This window comes from Mustela nigripes, chromosome 1 (genome assembly GCF_022355385.1).
Source record: "Mustela nigripes isolate SB6536 chromosome 1, MUSNIG.SB6536, whole genome shotgun sequence".
NCBI lineage: Eukaryota > Metazoa > Chordata > Mammalia > Carnivora > Mustelidae > Mustela > Mustela nigripes.
In genome coordinates, this window is record NC_081557.1 from 88491566 (window position 1) to 88510882 (window position 19317).

Here is a 19317-nt window from a genome sequence, read left to right on the forward strand (position 1 = left end):
AGGGGCCGGCGGCATAAGCTGATATGACGGCAGATCGCGCGACTTGGCTGCGCGCGGCTCTCAGTGGTCACGTGGACGCCGCGCGCTCGGCCACTCCCCCTCCGTCCTCCGGTTGGAAACGAGGGCGGGACGCTGGTTCAGGTACCCGAGCCGCGGAGAATGGAGTTTCAGGTTTTGTTTTTGTTTGCTTTTCAGCCGCCACCACGGGTGTAGTTGAGTCTTGCACGAAAAAGACTGACTGTGTTTATGCAGACATTCCTAAAACCGATGCCCTACCTGGAGGGGAAATAGGTCTTTTCCTTTGAGTTGAATGACGGAGGCATTTCCCCGCTTACCTTGAGGGAAGTTCAGTACCTGTGAGACGAGGACGAGTATTTCCCAGTCGGAGTGTGTGGTTTGGTTTGGTTTGGTTTGGTGGTGGTTTGCGGTGGTCACGCCTGTAAACCGAATTTCTGGGAGCCTCCGTGTGGGGCTTCTCAGGGGCCAGCCGGCCGTGCTGGCCTCCTCGGGGACGTGCTTGGAAAGACGGGTTCTCGGGAGTCGCTCGGGCCTTCTGGATCAGAACGTGCCGGAGGGTCCCAGAAATCCGTATCTTCCCAGACCCCAAGTGAGCCTGAGGTTTGCGCCAGTTAGAAAACCGCAGCTCTAATGAATTAGATCAGTCGGGAGAAAATGTTGTCCTTCCGTGTTGCTCCCTCGTGGGTGATCAGTAGAAGAAAATGCTGAAAAGTGATAATGCTGATAACTAAGTTTGGGAAAGACCTATTTCTGTTTCCTTACGGAAGTGTTACCAGGTAAGGGGAGAAATGAATTAGATTCCATAAAAACCTTTTATATGAATATTGTTTTAAATACCTGTGGCTTGCCTCCTATTTTCTTTTTTTTCTTCTTCTTCTTTTTTTTTTTTTAAGTGGGCCTGTAACAGTATATTAGTTTCAGGTGTACACCGTAATGACTTGATGACGTATATTCGTTTCAGGTGTACAGCCTCAAGACGATAAATTGGCTCCCGCTTTCCAAGTCACATTTCTTGTTTCCTTTGTCATTCTCATTTAACCCTTTAATGTCTGAGATTAAGATTTTTATGTATTATTTCTGAGAAACATAAAAATGTTAACCTTGAAAATAAAACAGCCAGCTATTTTGCCAGCAAAAAGGGGTTTACTTGAGAATAGTAGAGCATTGCAATTTAGGGCAAGCAAGCTATGGCAAACTCACAGGCAAATCCACAGGGGGGAAAAAAGAAACTCTAGTTCATAGAGGAAAAGGGGAGGTCGGGAAGGCTGTCGTAAATAAAAGTCCATTGGAATAAACTGGGAGTTGGAAGTAGAATGGCTTTTCGTAGGCTTTGTTGTCTTACAATGTCTTTCCATTGGCTGGGTTGTTGCTAGGACAGAGGGAAACCTTCCTCTTACTGGGATGGTAAAGTAACAGCAAAAGTATATGGATGCGCCTGGGTGGCCCAGTGGGTTAAGCCTCTGCCTTCTGCTCAGGTCATGATCTCAGGGTCCTGGGATTGAGCCCCACATCAGGCTCTCTGCTCAGCAGGGAGCTTGCTTCCCCCCCACCCCCACCCCCCCCCCCCCCCCCCCCCCTCCGCCTACTTGTGATCATCTCTCTCTGTCTCTGTCAAGTAAATAAAAAAAATCTTAAAAAAAAAAAAAAAAAAAGTAAATGGACTTGCAAGGTTAGGCTCTTGTTGGGTCTGCAGTTGATGAGGAGTGAAAGGGTGTAAGCGCTCCCCCTGCTGGCCACTCAAGTCCCTTGTAGTGAGATTTTCTTTTATTCTCACAGATTTAAAAGGTATTTATCTAGTACAAAGGTTCCACATTTGTAGCTGCTGTGTACTTGCTTATGTGGTTTGTTCAGTCCGAAAGTATTTTTTCCCTTGAATTAAGTAATATCGCATTTGAGAAAAATAACCTATTGTGAAAGATGGGGAAATCTGACATTGAAATTATAAGCAAACCTCCAATATAATACCTGGAATAGCTAGAATTTTATCACTGAATATGTACGGGATCCTGCACCACCACCAGATGGTGATACATGCTATGAAGAAAACAAAAGGGTGAAAGGATCAAAACTGATGATGGCTGTTTTATTAGACAGCTTGGTTACAGTCCCTTTCTCCGTGTGGGGAGCATTTGACTAGAGTGGAGTAAGGGAGCCTCATTTACTTGGTAGATTCTAAACTAGAGTCTGAGTGTTTTTGATGAGCTGGTGGGGCCACAGGCTTGCAAACACCTATTTGTATGAATTTAGTTTTTAGATAGAAAAGAGTATTCAAGGAGAGCCTGGGTGGCTCAGTTGGTTAAGCGACTACCTTCAGCTCAGGTCATGAACTTGGAGTCCCGGGATCGAGTCCCACATGGGGCTCCCTGCCCCGCAGGGAGTCTGCTTCTTCCACTGACCTCTCTCCTCTCATGTTCTCTCTCATTTTCTCTCTCTCTCTCTAAAATAAATAAATAAAATCTTAAAAAAAAAAAAAAAAAGAAAGAGAAAAGCGCATTCAAGAAAAGGTTCACAAGCATCCAAAAACAGATATAGGAAGAGAAGATATTCATTCCTCAATCTGGTGCCATGGATTAGGTTTTAACCTGCAGTAGCTACTTAATATTTTAGGGATCAGAGATCCCTCTGAAAATTAAATGAAATCTATGGTCTCTCTCCCCCCAGAAGTACACATTGCATACAGTAGAAGCTCTTCCCAACCAGTGTCCACTTAACTAATGTTCTCAGTAGCCTTTCTGAAATGTGCCAGCAGATCTTTGGAAAATACTAAAGACTCAAAGCTTGTAGCCTTCATTTTGGTTCACACCTGCGTATCTACTTCCACCAGTGGAGTGGGATGCTTAACAAGAGTCAGTTATGCTACGAGTCTATTGATTTCTGTTACATTCCTCATAATTATGTAATTAAATTTTACAAATTGATAAAATTTGAGTCTGCAAAGAAAAATAATTTTTTTTTTAAAAGATTGATTTATTTGTGAGAGAGCGAGCAAGTGTGTGAGAGTCCAAGCACACAAGCAGGAGGGGCAGAGAGAGGGAGAATCTGAAGCAAACTCTGCTGAATGTGGAGCCCATCGTGGGACTCCATCTCATGACCCCAAGATCACTGGTCTTGGGGCTTACTCTCACCCAGGCACCCCAAGACTTGTTTCCATGAAAACCAAGAACGTTTTGGGAAGACAACATGAAGATGACTTCTAATATAAATAGCTATTGAATTGGGTATAGGCAATGTGGTTATGAGAGCCTAGAAAGACTTTTTCAAGCCCCAAATCTGGTAGGATTCTGCCTTCAATTTGATCTGCAAGAGTTAACTTGTCTCTACTGTGAACAAATTAAAGCTGAAAATCAAATGCAAAGCACTGGGCCTATAGTTTAGGCAATACCAGAGCTCCAATCAGAGGGACCGTACTCAAAAGAAAGACCTTAGGGAATGACTGGAGAATAAATATTCAGGTAAAAATAAAATTCTTAAAGCATATGTATATATAATATTGATGAGGATGTAGGTCATGTGATAGACACCCAAAATAACAGAAGTTTACTCCAGAGAAAAGGTTTTCTTAACCATGAAAGTGTTAATTAACTTACTTGTCTGTGGTAACAAGCCCCTGAAGTACAATGACCCCCAACACAGTAGAAATTTATCTTTCACTCAAAAAACAGTTCAAATGGATGATCCTGGTCATTGGGTAGCCCTCCTCCAAATGGGATCCAAGTTTTTCCATCTTGTAATTCTGCCATTGTCATAACTCTGTGTCTTATCTAGAGGAATGGCAAAGAGGGAATGGAACGTGCATACCCACTCTTTGAAAGCCTTGGTCTGAAAATTCCATACATCTTTTCTGACATTCACAAGGCTACAACTCGGTTACATGGCTCCATCTAACTATTAGGGAGGCCGAAAAACGTAGCCTTCATTCTGGTAGTCTGTCTGTTCAGCTAAAATCAGTTTCTAGGGGCGCCTGCCTTCAGCTCCGGTCACAAACGCATGGATTCTGGGATCAAGCCCTGAGTGGAACACAGACTGACTGCAGACCCGTAAGGACCAGAAAGCATGCTCTGTCATTTTAAACAATCGAGTCTATTTTCATCAAAGAGCAAGTGTGTATTTAAAAACAAATACAAGAGCTTATAAAGGGGAAAAAAACAACAAAAGAGGCGTGTCCACGTCCTAATTCTGCTCTGCGCAGGTAATTATTCTTTACAATTCCAGCTGTATGCCATGTACCCATATATTCACACAAACATTAGTCATGCTTGCTGTGCCATTTAGGGATCTCTCTCTCTCTCTCTCTCTCTCTCTCACTTTGGAGCCTTAGAATTAGGACTCTGGGCTAGAAACAGTGCTTTTACAGAAAGCTGGCCATGTGACTCCTGTTAAAAACCGAAATTCAACTGAGTGGATCTGAAGATCTATTTGGCTTTATTCAACCACTCATGAATCGGGCAGCATCCCATCTAGCAAGTGGAGAGTAGCTCCAAGGAGGTACACAAAATGGAAGGTGTTTATAGGCAGGAGGAGGGTGAGACAAAGAAGTTGAAAGTGGATTGTTTGAGGCGGGGTCTCTTTCCCTTGGGGGGAAAGCAGGAGTTCTTCCTAAAGCAGATCACCTCACTAATGCTGGTGTGGAAATCCCAGGCTGATTGGCTTCAAATTCCACTCCTGGGAGGCTGAAATTTTAGTGTAGTCAGTCAGGAAGTCTCGGTGGGGCTTAGCAAAAGTGACTCCATTTTGGATCTGCTGGTTTTTTTTCACCTTCCCTTAGATGAGTTCCATAACAACAGCAGAGCGTAGACTCATTCACGTGCACTAATGAGGCATGCCCATAAATTTCCAGAAGTAACAAAGGGAGAGATTTTTGTCCGAGACCATGGGTGAGGGAGCAATTGATCTGTGACATTTGAACTGTTGGTGTTGATGTCATTCATAACTGTGGGCTGGTGGGTCCCGAGGCAATTGGAGTTGTAAGTAAAAAGCATGTGCTGGAACAGAATAGTGTGCAGACAGAATGTTGACTTTCTCTAAGGAACTCCAAGCAGCTTCCCAGGTCAAGTAAAGACTTGAAGGAGAAATGGGAGTTCGCCGGTGTCAGGCAGTAGGTAGGACTAGAAGGGCAAGGAATTGTCTGTGCCGTGGGTGACATCAAAGAGCATAGCCTGGTACAGTAAAGCTCAAGGTGAAAATTGTCTTATAAATGAGACCATGGAGGATGGACTCATGAATGACTTCTATTTGTTGGAATTCTTTTGAAGCCTGGAATGAATTTCTTCATGGGAGAATTTAAATTAGCATCTGCCAGGCTTCTGGGGATTCTACTAATGGAAGGTCTCTCTAACTTAAATTTTCACTTTGAGGTCTTTAATACTACCAAGACAACAAGAATTTGGCCTCAGGCCTGGCTTTCAGCTCTAACATCTTTTTTTTTTTTTTTTTTTTTTAGATTTTATTTTTAAGTAATCTCTACCTCCAACATAGGGCTCAAATCTATAACCTTGGGATGGAGAGTCACATGCTCTACTGACTAAGCCAACAGGGTGGCCCTGTTTGAAATTACTTGTCAGTGATTTCCTCCCTTTGCTCAGCACCGACATTTGAAATTTTTTATTGGCTTCTGTAGTCCTCTTGAGTCAGTGGTGGAAATTTTTTAGTGAAGAAGTTTATCCAGATACCTAGGTCACCAAATAATCAGAAACAGAATGAAAACCATCTTTCTGATGAAAGAGGCTAGCATTTTATTTATCGGCATCTTACCTATTGAGAAAACTATTTCCAGATTTCTGCGCTTTATAAAATTTGAGGAAAGGGAAGAACATGCAAATGGCTAGTCCACAAAGAGCTAGACTTCCCCAAACATCTTTTATCTACTTATTGCCTTTCTTATCACCAGTGGACTTTGAATGTCAGAGCTAATTTATTCTGGTCCCAAGGTAGTGCCAAGAACAATAGTTTTGAAGACTTGGGTCCAATGCCAGCATGGTTACACTTAAAGTTTGTAACTTTGGGGATTTGTTCCTCCTCTGTAAAACACAGAACGCTAATATATACTCTACCTAGTAGTTTGCTAGGGCTTCCACAACAGAGTACCATGAACTGGGCAGCTTAAAACAACCTAAATTTATTGTCTGACAGCTCCGGAAGCTGGAAGTCCAAAATCAAGGCGCTGGCAGGCTTCCTGAAATGTTTAGAGAAGAGAATCCTTCCTTTCCTCTTCCTAGTTTGAGGTAATGGCCTTCAGTCCTTGCTGTTCCTTGACTTGAAATTGCCTTACCTCACTCTCTGCTTTGTTCGTTACGTGGTGTTCTCCCTATGTGTATGTCCATATTTCCTTTCTTATTAAAGACATCAGTTATTGGGATTGAGGACACATACTAATTCAGTAGGACCTGATTTTCATTAACTGGTTATTTCTACAACAGCCTATTTCCAAATAAGATTACAGTGTGAAACTCTGGAAGCTAGAACTCCAACATTACTTTTTGTGGAATTCAACTCAATTCAATTCATAACAACTATCTTCTAGGTTATTCCCTTCTCTGTGTTCTTCAAAACACCTCGTAGGTATTATTGTATATACTTTGGTTAAAGCAATTATCATGCTTTAAAGCCTGCTAACCTTTTTATTATTATTATTATTTTTAAAGATTTTATTTATTTATTTGAGAGAGGGAGAGAGAGCGAGCATGAGAGGGGAGAGGGTCAGAGGGAGAAGTCGAGTTCCAGCTGAGCAGGGAGCCAGATGCAGGACTCAATCCCGGGACTTCAGGATCAGGACCTGAGCCAAAGGCAGTTGCTTAACCAACTGAGCCACCCAGGCGCCCAAGGCTGCTAACCTTTTTATAAAAAATTCCAGTGTAATTAACATACAGTGTTTTATTAGTTTCAGGTGTACAATATAGCGATTCAGCAATTCTAAATGTTACTCAGTGCTCATCAGTGTAAGTGTACTCCAAATCCACTTCCTTTTTTCCCCCATCTTCCCACCCACCCTCCCCTCTGGTAACCATCTGTTTGTTCTCTATAGTTAAGACTCTGTTTTTTGGGTGGTCTCTCTCTCTCTCATCTAATATTTTAAGAGATTTTATTTATTTATTTGAGAGAGAAAGAGAACAGAGGGAGAGTGACAGGGAGAAGCAGGCTCCCTGCTGAGCAGAGAGCCCAATGGGGAACTTGATCTCCGGACTCTGGGATCATGACCTGAGCCAAAGGCAGAGGCTTTAACCCACTGAGCAACCCAGGTGTACTGGTTTGTCTCTTTTTTGTTTTATTTCCTAATTTCACATATGAGTGAAATTATGTGGTATTTTTCTTTCTCTGATTTACTCCACTTAGCATTGTACCCTCTAGATCCATCCATGTTGTTGCAGATGGTAGGATTTCATTTTTTTTTTAATGGCTGAACAATATTCCATTGTATTATATATGTGATACCTGTTCATCTACCGTTGGACATTTGGGCTGTTTCTATAGTTTGCCTATTGTAAATGCAATAAACATAGAGGTACCTCTATTTTTCCATTTTGGCATATTCATATCCTTTGATTAAATACCCAGTAGTGGAATACTGGATCATATAGTAACCCTATTTTTCATTTTTTGTAGGAACTTCCACTGCCTTCCACAGTGGCTGGAGCATTTTGCATTCCCACTAACAGAACACAAGGGTTCCTTTTTCTCAACATCCTTGCCAACACTTGGTGTTTCTTGTGTTTTTTATTTTAGCCATTCTGACAGGTGTGAAGTGATATCTCATTGCAGTTTTGATGTGCATTTCCCTGATGAGTGCTGTTGAGCATCTTTTCATGCGTCCATTGGCTATCTGGATGTCTTCTTTGGAGAAATGTCTGTTCATGTCTTCTGCCCATTTTTAAACTGGATTTTTTTTTCTCTTAGTATTGAGGTATATCAGTTCTTTATGTACTTTGAACACTAACCCTTTATTGGCTGTGTCAGTGGCAAATACCTTTTGCCATTCAGTAGGTTGTCTTTTTGCTTTATTGATTCTTTCCTTTGCTGTGTAGAAGCTTTTTATTTTGATGTAGTCCCAATAGTTTATTTTTGCTTTTATTTCCCTCACCTCAAGAGCTCTATCTAGAAAGAAGTTGCTATGGCCAAAGTCAGAGAAATTAATGCCTGTGCTCTTTTAGAAATTTTATGGTTTCAGGTCTCATGTTTAAACCTTTAATCCATTTTGAGTTTTTGTGTATGGTGTAAGAAAGTGATTTTTTAATTTCTTCTTTGATTTCTTGACTGATCCATTCATTGTTTAGTAACATGTTATTTAACCTCCATGTACTTGTGTTATTCCAGATTTTTTCTTGGGTTGATTTCTAGTTTCATAGCATTGTGGTCAGAGAAGATGTGTCGTATGATTTTTTTTTTTTTTTTTAATTTGTTGAGACTTGTGATCTGTTCTGGAGAGTATTCCATGTGTGCTTGGAAAAGAGTGTGTGTTTTGCTCTTGTAGGATGGAATATTCTGAATATATCTGTTAGATCCATCTGGTCCACTATGTCACTCAAAGCCACTATTCCTTGTTGATTTTCTGCTTGGATGATCTGTCCATTGTGGTAAGTAGGCTGTTAATGTCCCCTACGATTATTGTGTTACTATCAATTACTTTATTACTTTATTTATTATTAACATCTTAATTTAATTTTATTTTTTTCATGTTCCAAGATTCATTGTTTATGCAGCATACCCAGTGCTTCATGCAATATGTGCCCTCCTTAATACCCTCCACCAGTCTCACCCATCCCCCCCACCTCCCTCACTTGGTAATTACTTCCTTTATGTTTGTTATTAGATGCCTTATATATTTGGGTGCTCCCATGTTCAATGCATAAATATTTACAATTGTTATATCTTCTTGTTTGTTCATTTTGATTATGCAGTGTCCTTCTTTGTCTCTTGTTACTGTCTTTATTTTAAAGTCTATTTTGTCTGTTATAAATATTTCTACCCCAGCCTTCTTTTCACTTCCATTTGTGTGATGAATGTTTTTTCATCCCTTCAGTTTAAATCTGCATGTGTCTTTGGGTCTGAAATGAGACCCTTTTAAGCAGCATATAGATGGATCTTACTTTTTTTAATCCACTCTCACCCTGTGTCTTTTGATTGAAACATTTGGTTCATTTACATTTAAAGTAATTATTGATAGATATGTATTTATTACCATTTTATTACTTGTTTTATGGTTGTTTTGTGGTTCTTTATTTCTTCGCTTGCTCTTTTCTCTTATAATTAGTTTGCTTTCTTAGTGTTATACTTGGATTCCTTTCTCTTTATTTTTCTTGCATATTTATTAACATTTTTTGATATGCATTTACCATTAGGTTTATATTTAATGTTTTCTGTATATGGGTCATTTAAGTTTGAATCTACTCTGAAAGCATTAGATTTTTACTCCTTCAGTCCCCTACCCTGAAATTTGGGGTATATAGTGTCATACTTTACATCCTTTTGTGAGTCCCTTGACTGATTTGCATAGATAATTTGGCTATTGTAAATAATGCTGCAGTAAACATAGGGGTGCATATATCTGTTTGAATTAGTGTTTTCATATTCTTTGGGCAAATAGCCAGTAGTAGAATTACTAGATCATATGGTAATTCTATCTTCAGTTTTTTGAGGACCCTCTATACTGTTTTCCAGAGTAGCGTAAGTTTTACTTTTTCTTTACCAGTTTGGATTCTTTCTTCCCATCTATCTATCTATCCATCCATCAATTTATTTCAGTACTGTGCTGAAAGTGGGGAGAGTAGACATCCTTTTCTTGTTCCTGACCTATCCGTTCCCTTATTGATGCAATGTATCATGTTGATTGATTTGCAAATATTGAACCATTTACGCATACTGGGAATAAATCTCACTTGATTATGGTGAGTGATTTTTTTTTAACGTATCTTTGGATTTGGTTCACTAGTATTTTGTTGAAGAGTTTTGCATCTATGTCCATCAGAGATATTGATCAGTAGTTTTCTTTTTTTGTGGTGTCTTTATCTGGTTTTGGTATCAGGGTGATACTGGCCTCATAGAATGAATTTGAGAAGAATAGGTATTAATTTTTCTGTAAGTATTTGGTAGAATTCACCTGTGAAGCCATTGGTCCTGGACCTTTTTTGTTTTTTTAAGATTTTATTTATTTGTCAGGGAGACAGACAGAGCAAGGACAATCGCGGGGAGCAGCAGGCAGAGGGAGAAGCAGCCTCCCTGCCGAGCAAGGAGCTCAACGTGGGACTTGATCCCAGGACCCCAGGATCACAACCCGAGCGGAAGGCAGACACCTAGCCGACTGAGCCACCCAGGCGTCCCTGATCCTGGACTTTTGTTTCTTGGGAGTTTTTTTTTTTTTTTTTTTTTTTTTTTTATTGATTTACTTTCATTGTTGGTAATTAGTCTGTTCAAATTTCCTATTTCTTCTTAATTCAATTTTGGGAGGTTCTATGTTTCTAGGAATTCATTTCTTATAGGTTTTCCAATTTGTTTGCATATAATTTTTCATAATATTGTCTTAAAATCCTTTGTATTTCTGTGGTGTTGGTTGTTATTTCTCCTCTTTCATTTCTGATTTTGCTTGAGACCTCTCTCTCATTCTCTTTCTTGATGAGTCTGTCTAGACGTTTATCAATTTTGTTGATCTTTCCAAAGAACCTGCTCCTGGTTTCATTTATCTGTTCTATTGGTTTTTTAGTTTCTATCTTATTAATTTCTGTTCCAATCTCTATTATTTCCTTCTTTCTGCTGGTTTTGGGCTTTGTTCTTCTTTTTTCTATGTCCTTTTAGTGTAAGGTTATGTTGTTTATTTGAGATTTTTCTTGCTTCTTGATGTAGGCCTATACTGCTAAAACTTCCCTCAGAAGGGAAAGACTTTGGACAGTTGTTTTCATTTTCATTTGTCTCCACGTATTTTTTAAATTTCCTCTTTGATTTCATGGTTGAGACATTCATTGTTTAGTAGCATGTCATTTAGCCTCCATGCATTTGTGTTACTCTACATTTTTTCTTGTGGTTGATTTCTAGTTTCATAGGATTGTGATCAGAGAAGATGCATGGTATGACTTCAGTCTTTTGAATTTGTTGAGGCTTGTTTTGTGGCCTCTTCTAGATGTTTTCTGGAGAATGTGATCTCTTTCTGGAGAATGTTCCAGAATGTACACTTGAAAAGAATGTGTATTCCAGTTTTAGGATGGAATGCTCTGAATATATCTGTTAAATCCATCTGGTCCAAAGTGTCATTCAAAGTTACTGTTTCCTTGTTGATTTTCTGTTCGGATGATCTGTCCATTGTTGTAAGTGAGGTGTTAATGTCCCCTCCTGTATTGTAGTACTATGAGTTACTTCCGCTATGTTTGTTATTAACTGCTTTAAGTATTTGGGTCCTCCCATGTTGGGTGCAGATATACTTACAGTTGTTATATCTTCTTGTTGAACTTTTCCATTTATTATTCTATAATGTCCTTGGTCTCTTGTTGCTGTCTTTGTTTCAAAGTCTATTTTGTCTGGTATCAGTATTTCTACCCTGTCATGCTTTTCACATCTGTTTTCATGATAAAGGCTTCTCCAACCCTTCATTTCAATCTGCCTGCATCTTTAGTCTCTTTGTATGCAGCATATAGATGGATCTTGTTTTTTTATTCACTTTCTCACCCTATGTCTTTTGATTGGAGTGTTTAGTCCGTTTACATTAGAATTAGTTATTTATAGGCATGTATTTATTGCCATGTTTACTTGTTTTATAGTTATTTTTGTAGTTCTTTCCCGATCAGTTGGCTTTTTAGTGATGTACTTGGATTCCCTTTTCCCTATCTACTACTGGTTTTTGATTTGTGCTTACCATTCAGTTTGTATATAAAAATCTTCTACATATAGCAGTCTATACTAAGTTGATAGACTAAGATGATTGCCTAAGTCTGAACCCATTTTTTACTCCTCCCCCACCAATGTTTTAGGTATATGGTGTCATACTTTTCATTCTTTCATTTTGAGACCTTGGAATTTTTACAGATATGCTCGCTTTTTTTGTTGTTGTTGTTGCTTTTGTGCTTTCCTTACTCTTACTTATGGCCTTTCCTTTCCACTTCAGGAGTCTCCTTTAACATTTATTGTAGGGGTAGTTTATTGGTCATGAATTCCTTTAACTTCCATTTGCCTGGGAAACTCTTTATCTCTACTTCTATTCTGAATGATAGCCTTGCTGGATAGAGTATTCTTGGTTGCAGATATTTTCCTTTCAGCACTTTGAATATATTATGCCAATCTCTTCTGGCCTACAAAGTTTCATTTATCTGTTCTATCTTCTGGCCTACAAAGTTTCTGCTGAACAGTCAGGTGATAACTATAAGGGGTTTCCCTTGTATGTAACTGTTTTCTAGTCCTGATTAAAAACTCTATGATTATTTTTTGCCATTTTAATTACTATATGTCTTGATGTGGACCTCCTTGGGTTGATTTTTGGGGGCACTCTGTTCCTCCTGGATCTGGATTTCTGTTTCTTTCCCAGGTTTGGGAAATTTTCAAATAAATTTTCTGCTCCCAATTTCTGTCTTCCTTCTAGTATCCCTATAATGTTAATGTTATTATGCTTGAAGATGTCACTGAATTCTCTAAGGCTATTTTTGCTTTTTATAATTCTGTCTCCTCTCAAGCTGATTTCTTCCATTATTCTGTCCTCCATGTTACTCATCTGTCCTTCTGGCTCTAGGCTACTGTTTATTCTACCTCCTATATATATGTATAAAGATATTATTTATTTTAGAGAGAGAGGGAAAGAGTATGTGAGTGGGGAGAGGACCAGAGGGAGGAGGACAAGCAGACTCTGTGCTGAGTGCAGAGCCCAATGTGGGGCTCAATCTCACAACCCTAAGATCATGACTTAAGCCAAAATCAAGAGTTGGACACCTAACTGACTGAGCCACTCAGGTGCCCCTCCACCTCATATATTTTTAATTGCAGTTATTGAGTTCTTCATCTCTGATTGGTTCTTTTTTATGCTTTCTGTCTTACTCTTTTCTCCTGTCCAGTGAGTATTTTCATGATCATTACTTTAAATTCTCAATCAGGCATATCATGTATCTCTGTTTCACTTAGGTCTCTTGCTATGATTTTGCCCTGTTCTTTCATTTGGGACATATTCTTCTGTCTCTTCATTTTGTTTGTCTGTTTCTGTGTCACAGGAAAGTCTGCTATGTCTCCTGCTCTTGAAAGTCATGGCCTTATGAAGAAGAGGCCTTGTAGTGTCCTGTTTTACAGAGCCCCCTGTTCACCAGAACCTGGTGCTTCGGAGGTGTCTTCTTTGTGTTGCGTGCACCCTGCTCTTGTGGCTTGGCCACTTTTTCCATCAGTCTACTCATCTGTGATGGCTCTCTTCCTGTTGTGTGCATTGTTTGGTCTCTGTAGTGTTAGTGGGCCTGTCTAGGGCTGCCTTAAGCTTGAGTTGAGTCAGACCAGGCATTTGCCAGAGATGCAGCAGTACTAAAGTTCAGGGTACTTTCCCTGTATTGTCCCTTGAGAAGCCTTCATAGGTGCATGGGGCTTGCAGTCAGACTAGATATCTGCTCCCAACCCACTGCTGAGGCCAAAGTCTGACTTTTGTGTGTGGCTATCTTCCCCTATTTCCAGGGAAGGAGTCGCTTTGGAGTGGTGCCAGCCCCTATTGGGGCTGCTTGCACAACTGCCAGGCCTGAGGCATTGCCCTGGATGGGCTCCAGGCAAACAGCATTTGAGGGCTCAGATTTGCCTTGTGGACAGGGGAGCAGGTTGGCAAGTGTGGTGGTGTTAGCAAGGCTTGTGTGCTTCCTGTCCTCTGTAGGAAGGGCATTTGCAACACTGGGCCTGAGACAAGACTGGCTGGAGGGGGCAGGTCTACCAAAGTGCAGGGGCAGTACATGTGGTGTTAGTAAATTAGGCAGCGAGTATAGGCACTGCACTGGCTCCCACAGATGGCCCTGTGTTTATGCTGGGGGGTGGGAGTCTGCAGTGTTGTTTGCCAGTTCCTTTGTTCCTGCTGGCATCTCCCAGTCATTTCTGTCTCTTTGGGGACTTGCTCTGAGATTAGTAACACTTCTGTATGGCCCAGGTGTTTTTGAAACTGCTGCTTATAATCTTCATCTCCATAGGGCTGTTTGTTGTGTTGTCTCTTTAAGGATGCAGACTCCGTTTTCTGTCCATTCTCTGAATTCTCTGAGAGCCAAGCCTATGGGTTTTTAAAATTCCAGGGTTTGGGTTATGGGTATTAAGGGAAGCACTTGTTCTAATGAACAGTGGGTGGTGTCATGTAATGATGAGTCATTCAATTCTACTCCTGAAACCAGTACCATACTATATGTTAACTAGCTAGAATTTAAATAAAAATTTGGAAAGTCAGTGGCTCAGTTGGTTAAGCATCTTGTCTTTGGCTTAGGTCATGATTCAGGGTCCTGGGATCAAACCTCCTGTCAGGCTCCCTGCTCAACTGGGAGCCTGCTTCTCTCTCTGCCTGCAGCTCCCCCTGCTTATGCACTCTCTCTGACAAATAAATAAATTTAAAAATTTGGAAAGAAAAAAATAAAATGAAATTCCTGGGTAAGTCCCACTGGTTGTAAGAATTCATGAAAATTCATCCCCTGTTATTTTCAAAGCCAGATGTTATGGGAACTCATCTTCCTTGTGTGAGCTCGCCTGTGTAAGGGTCTGTTTCTCTCCTCTTTGCCTGTGGGTCCGCCCACTTCCCTGACAGACAGTCCTGTAGTGTGTTTAACTCCCCGCTGCATCTCTGCCCTTCTTCTTCTCTGTCTTTAGTTGTGTAGTTTGTTCTGCCAGTCTTTGGGTCATTTTCTGCGCTGTTATACTGATGTGAGTGTTGATCTGTTTGTATCTGTGGGAGGAGGTGAGCTTATCTTCATACTCTGTCATCTTCCCTTAAAGTCCGTTCCATAGTCTTTTAAAGAAATGTAGCTGTAAATGTATAATTCTCCCTCTAAAAAAATTAAATTTGTCTTTTTTACTTACCCACATAATTTTCTTGTGTTCATTCCTTTCTTAAGCTCTGAGCTACCATCTGGTATCATTTTCCTGTACCCTGAATTACTTTTTAGTGTTTATTGCAATGCTGCTCTTCTGGAGATGAAATCTTTCCACTTTTGTCTGTCTTTAATGTATTTTTCATTTGTTTTTGAATGATGTATTTTGCTGCATATAGAATTCTAGTTTTATTTTTTTTTTCTTCAAGCACTTAAAAGTTGTCTTTCCATTGTCTTCTGGACCACCTAGTTTCCAATGAGAAGTCAGCGGAATTCTCACTGTTGTTTCTCTGTATGTAATATTTGTAGCTGCTTCTAAATTTTATCTTGGTTTTCAACAGTTTGAGTCTGATGTGCCTGTGTGCTGGGTACTCTGTGTGTGTATGTGTGTGTGTGTTTATCTTGCTTGGAGTTTGCTAATTAACATCTTTCAACAATTTTGGAAAGCTCCCAGCCATTGTCTCTTCAACAGTTTCTTCTACCCCATTCTCTCTTTTTTTCTGATATTTGAATTACATGTATGTGTCTCATAGATCTCAGATATTTCATTGCATTTCCTAATTTTTGTGTTTTGGTTTATATAATTTCTGCTCTTTTTCCATTATAGATCATTTTCTTCCTGTGCCCAGGCTGCTTCTGATCTTATCGAATTAATTCTTCACTTAGGGTATTATATTTTCCATTTCCAGTGCTTTCATTTGATCATTTTTATCATTTCGGTCTCTCTGCTGACATTTCCCATATGTCTGTGAATGTTGTCTAGCTTTCCTTATAGAACCTCTAACATTTTCCTGGTTATTTTAGAGTCCCTGTCTCATAATTCCAATGGCTGATCCATCTCCTGGTCTGCTTCTTTCCTCTCATGATCATGAGTTGCATTTTCTTCTTTGTATGTCTCCTACATTGTACATTGAACACCGTGTATATGAGACTAGTAGAGGTTAAAGGAAACAATATTTTCTATGGAAAATTCCTCAGCCCTTCTTCTGTCAGAATGCCTAGAATCCCTAGCCCTGTAGAGGCCCCAGGCAAGTACCAGTAACTCCTCATTAATTCCTTTGATAATTTACAGACTAGACACCCGCTTTTTGAAACATGAGAGATTTCTGTCCGCTTCACAGCCTGTTTTCTAGCATTTTGAGTCACTAGAAATTTCTATTGGCTCTGCAGTTCTGTCCTTATCTTTATATACCCAAGGAGAGCTCTCTCTGTTCTACTAGTCTGCTTTTAGTCTTTGGAATTTGCTGTTTGCACTCAGTAAAATCCCAGAGTGCCTGAGAGTGATTTCCCTCCTCTTTCTGCCTTGCTCGTACACTTCACTGAGCATCATTTTACTTGGGAGAGGTCAGAGCACCTTATATGGGATCTCTCTAAGCCCTTCTGCTCTTCTCTCAGCCTTTAGCTTATAATCCATGTGCCTTCTATGAGGACCTATGGTAAATAGCAGGCAGGTGCACACTCTGCTTGGGGCTCCTTGGGGTTCTAGTTCATCATGCTACTTTACATGCAATCATTAAAAATTCATTAAAATGTGGCTGGCTTCTCCTTATCACCTACTATGATGACTCTTTCATCTTTTAGCATTTCTACTATGATGAAAACAGCTATAGATTTCTACTTTTAAAGGAAGGACTCTTTACTTTCTAGAGCTTCATTTAGTTAGTTTTATTTTCTGTCCTCAGGTCTCTGTTGGGTGAAGAACTATGATTTTGTAGCTTATCTGGTTTTTAATGATTAGGGTAACACCAAAAATCTTTTGTGACTGAAAGTTGGAAGGCCTGAAATTTGCATTTTAATGACCTCTAATAGGAGGCAAAGTCTGGATCCAAGGAAGGGTAGGAAGTAGAATCCAAGATTCTAGTACAAGCCAGGACTCTAGAAATGGTTGATGTAGAAACTAATCACTCAAAGGGAAACTTATCTCTTTAGGCTGGTTCTAGAATGAATAGGAAAAGAAAGAAAGATCCTACTTGGGAATTTTGAACCACAAGCCCACACTCTTGCTGTTTTGGGGACAAAATTCATGCTAGCTTGTGGTCTGAATACTATCAAGCCAGATTTCATTTTAAAGTGGCCATAGGTTGGTATTGCCTCTATGCTCCTGGCCTGGCAGGAGCAAAGCAAATCTTCCCTGTGTAGTTGATGCATGGATTTCAGCTCTTTCTGTACCTGGAACAGTCATGACTCATGGTGCTGAAACATATAGCACTCCAAAGCATTAGATACTCAACATACTAACTGACGTTTTTGTCCGTTGTGCATTCACTGGCCCCTCTCATTATTTTACTAAAGAACAGATTCAAGTGTGCTCTGAGAGGAGAGAAAGTAGATCTGCAGGCCACGATTCCTTAAGCTTGACTGCAGGCTGCAAACCAACATAGGATACCCTGCCAGTTATGAATGTCTTCAACATTGACAAGAGTGGCAAGGATTTCTATGTGATCTGTGACCCAAAGGTCACCTTGCTGTTCATCATTATGCCTGAGGAGGCCAAGTATAAGTTCTGTGACATGAGAAAGATCTTTGTGGGCACCAGCCAGATTGACAATCCTCTTAGATTGATTCAGGACTTGGCCAAATCAATTGGGCATTCCATCAAGTTCTGCTAGTTATGTATGTTGACTGAATGTGCTAACGTGGGCCACTGACAGAGAAAAGGAGGGAGACAAGCTGCTCTTGATGTGGCTCATGTGAAAGATGGCAATAGCTTTGCCACCAGGCTTTCTAAAATACTCATCTTTGGAGAACACGACAAGCCATGGATCTCCCTGCCCAAAGGAAAGAGTAATTGCCCGCCTCCCTCCCATTGCTGAAGACAGAGACTATTATCCTGATTGAGCAATGGGTGCAGTGATTTCCAGATAAGAGAAATGGAGAGCTCCTGGCACTTAATTAGGATATATAACCATGGGGGAGAAAACAAAACATTTTGAGAGACCTGCCACCTAAGGAACATGCACTCACAATTTTTTCTTAATTACCAAAGCACATGAAGAAACAAGCCCGCCTAAATGAACATCAGCAGGAAAAACAAACAAACAAACTGGAGGGTCAGACTCCCTCGACTGATATTGGAATTATCCAACACAGTTTACATATCAACAGTGTTTAATCTGTCTAAATTTTAGTTGCATAATGAAAATGAGAATCCTAAAAATGATAGTATTGAATGAAAAAAGCAAGTCTAAAATTGGTAACACAGATAAATGAATTTTAGTCTATTCATACAGCAGCATATCCTAGAGCAGTTTGAAAAAAAAAATGCACTGGAGCTATACATACCAACATGGGTGAATCTGAGAAATAGAATCAAAGTGAGACAAGATAAGCTACAAAACCTAGAAAAATTCAACATTATATTGTTTAGTGACATATCATATATTGTAAAGCTAATTTTTTTTTAAGTATCTGCTAATTTATAATTCAAAATATTGGCTTCATACGCATGCGAAGGAAAGGGAGAAGAGAGGGGGAGTGCAGTTAGCTTAGAAGATTTATTGGGCTGTATGTGATTTCTTAAGCTGGGGGTTTTACACACAGGTGTTTGTTTTTATTAACATTATTTAAGGATGTGAGTTTATTTCATTCATTATTTTGTATGAGTGGTTCTCTTTTTAAAACTCAAATCTTGTTTTAAGATCAGTGATCTAAATCTTTCTTAGGAAGACTTCACTGACTATAAAGCTGTTTTTTCTCTGAAGACAAAATATCAAATAGGTCCATCTAGTGGTGGATTACAGAATCTCAAACAGGGATACTCCAGCTTAAAGGAATACAGGAGGAGGTAAGGCTTTTGCTCAAAGATAGCCCCTTCAACAAATAACCCGGTTAAAAAATGGGCAGAAGACGTGAGTAGACATTTCTCTAAAGAAGACATCCCAGAGAGCCAACAGACACATGGAAGATGCTCCACATCACTCGGCATCAGGGAACCAGAAATCGAAACAACAGTGAGACACCACCTCAACCTGTCAGGATGGCTAACATCAACAACACAGGAGACAATGGGTGTTAGCGAGAATGCGGAGAAAGGGGAACCCTCCGACACTGGTGGGGGGAATGCAGGCTGGTGCAGCCAGTCTGGAAAACAGCATGGAGGTTCCTCAATAAGTTAAAAATAGAGTTACCCTACGACCCAGCAATTGCACTACCAAGTATTTACCCCAAATATCCAAACAATACTAATTTGAAGGGATAATGCACCCTAATGTTTATAGCAGCGCTATCAACAATAGCTGAATTATAGAAAAAGCCTGCATTGTTTGTCAACTGATAAATGGATAAAGAAGTGGTGTGTGTATAT

The 19317-nt window shown here is 40.0% G+C and overlaps 1 long non-coding RNA gene across 4 annotated transcripts in view; it reads left to right on the forward strand.

Moving 5' to 3' along the window:
* The first annotated feature begins 82 nt into the window (after window positions 1–82).
* LOC132026856 (uncharacterized) overlaps window positions 83–19317 on the forward strand; it is a 44319-nt gene continuing 25084 nt past the window's right edge. For 2 of the 4 annotated variants that reach the window (XR_009407023.1, XR_009407026.1), the window contains exon 1: window positions 83–794. This is a non-coding gene — a long non-coding RNA (uncharacterized LOC132026856). The remainder of the gene's footprint in view (window positions 795–19317) is intronic. The other 2 variants (XR_009407027.1, XR_009407024.1) reach the window with 1 other exon arrangement.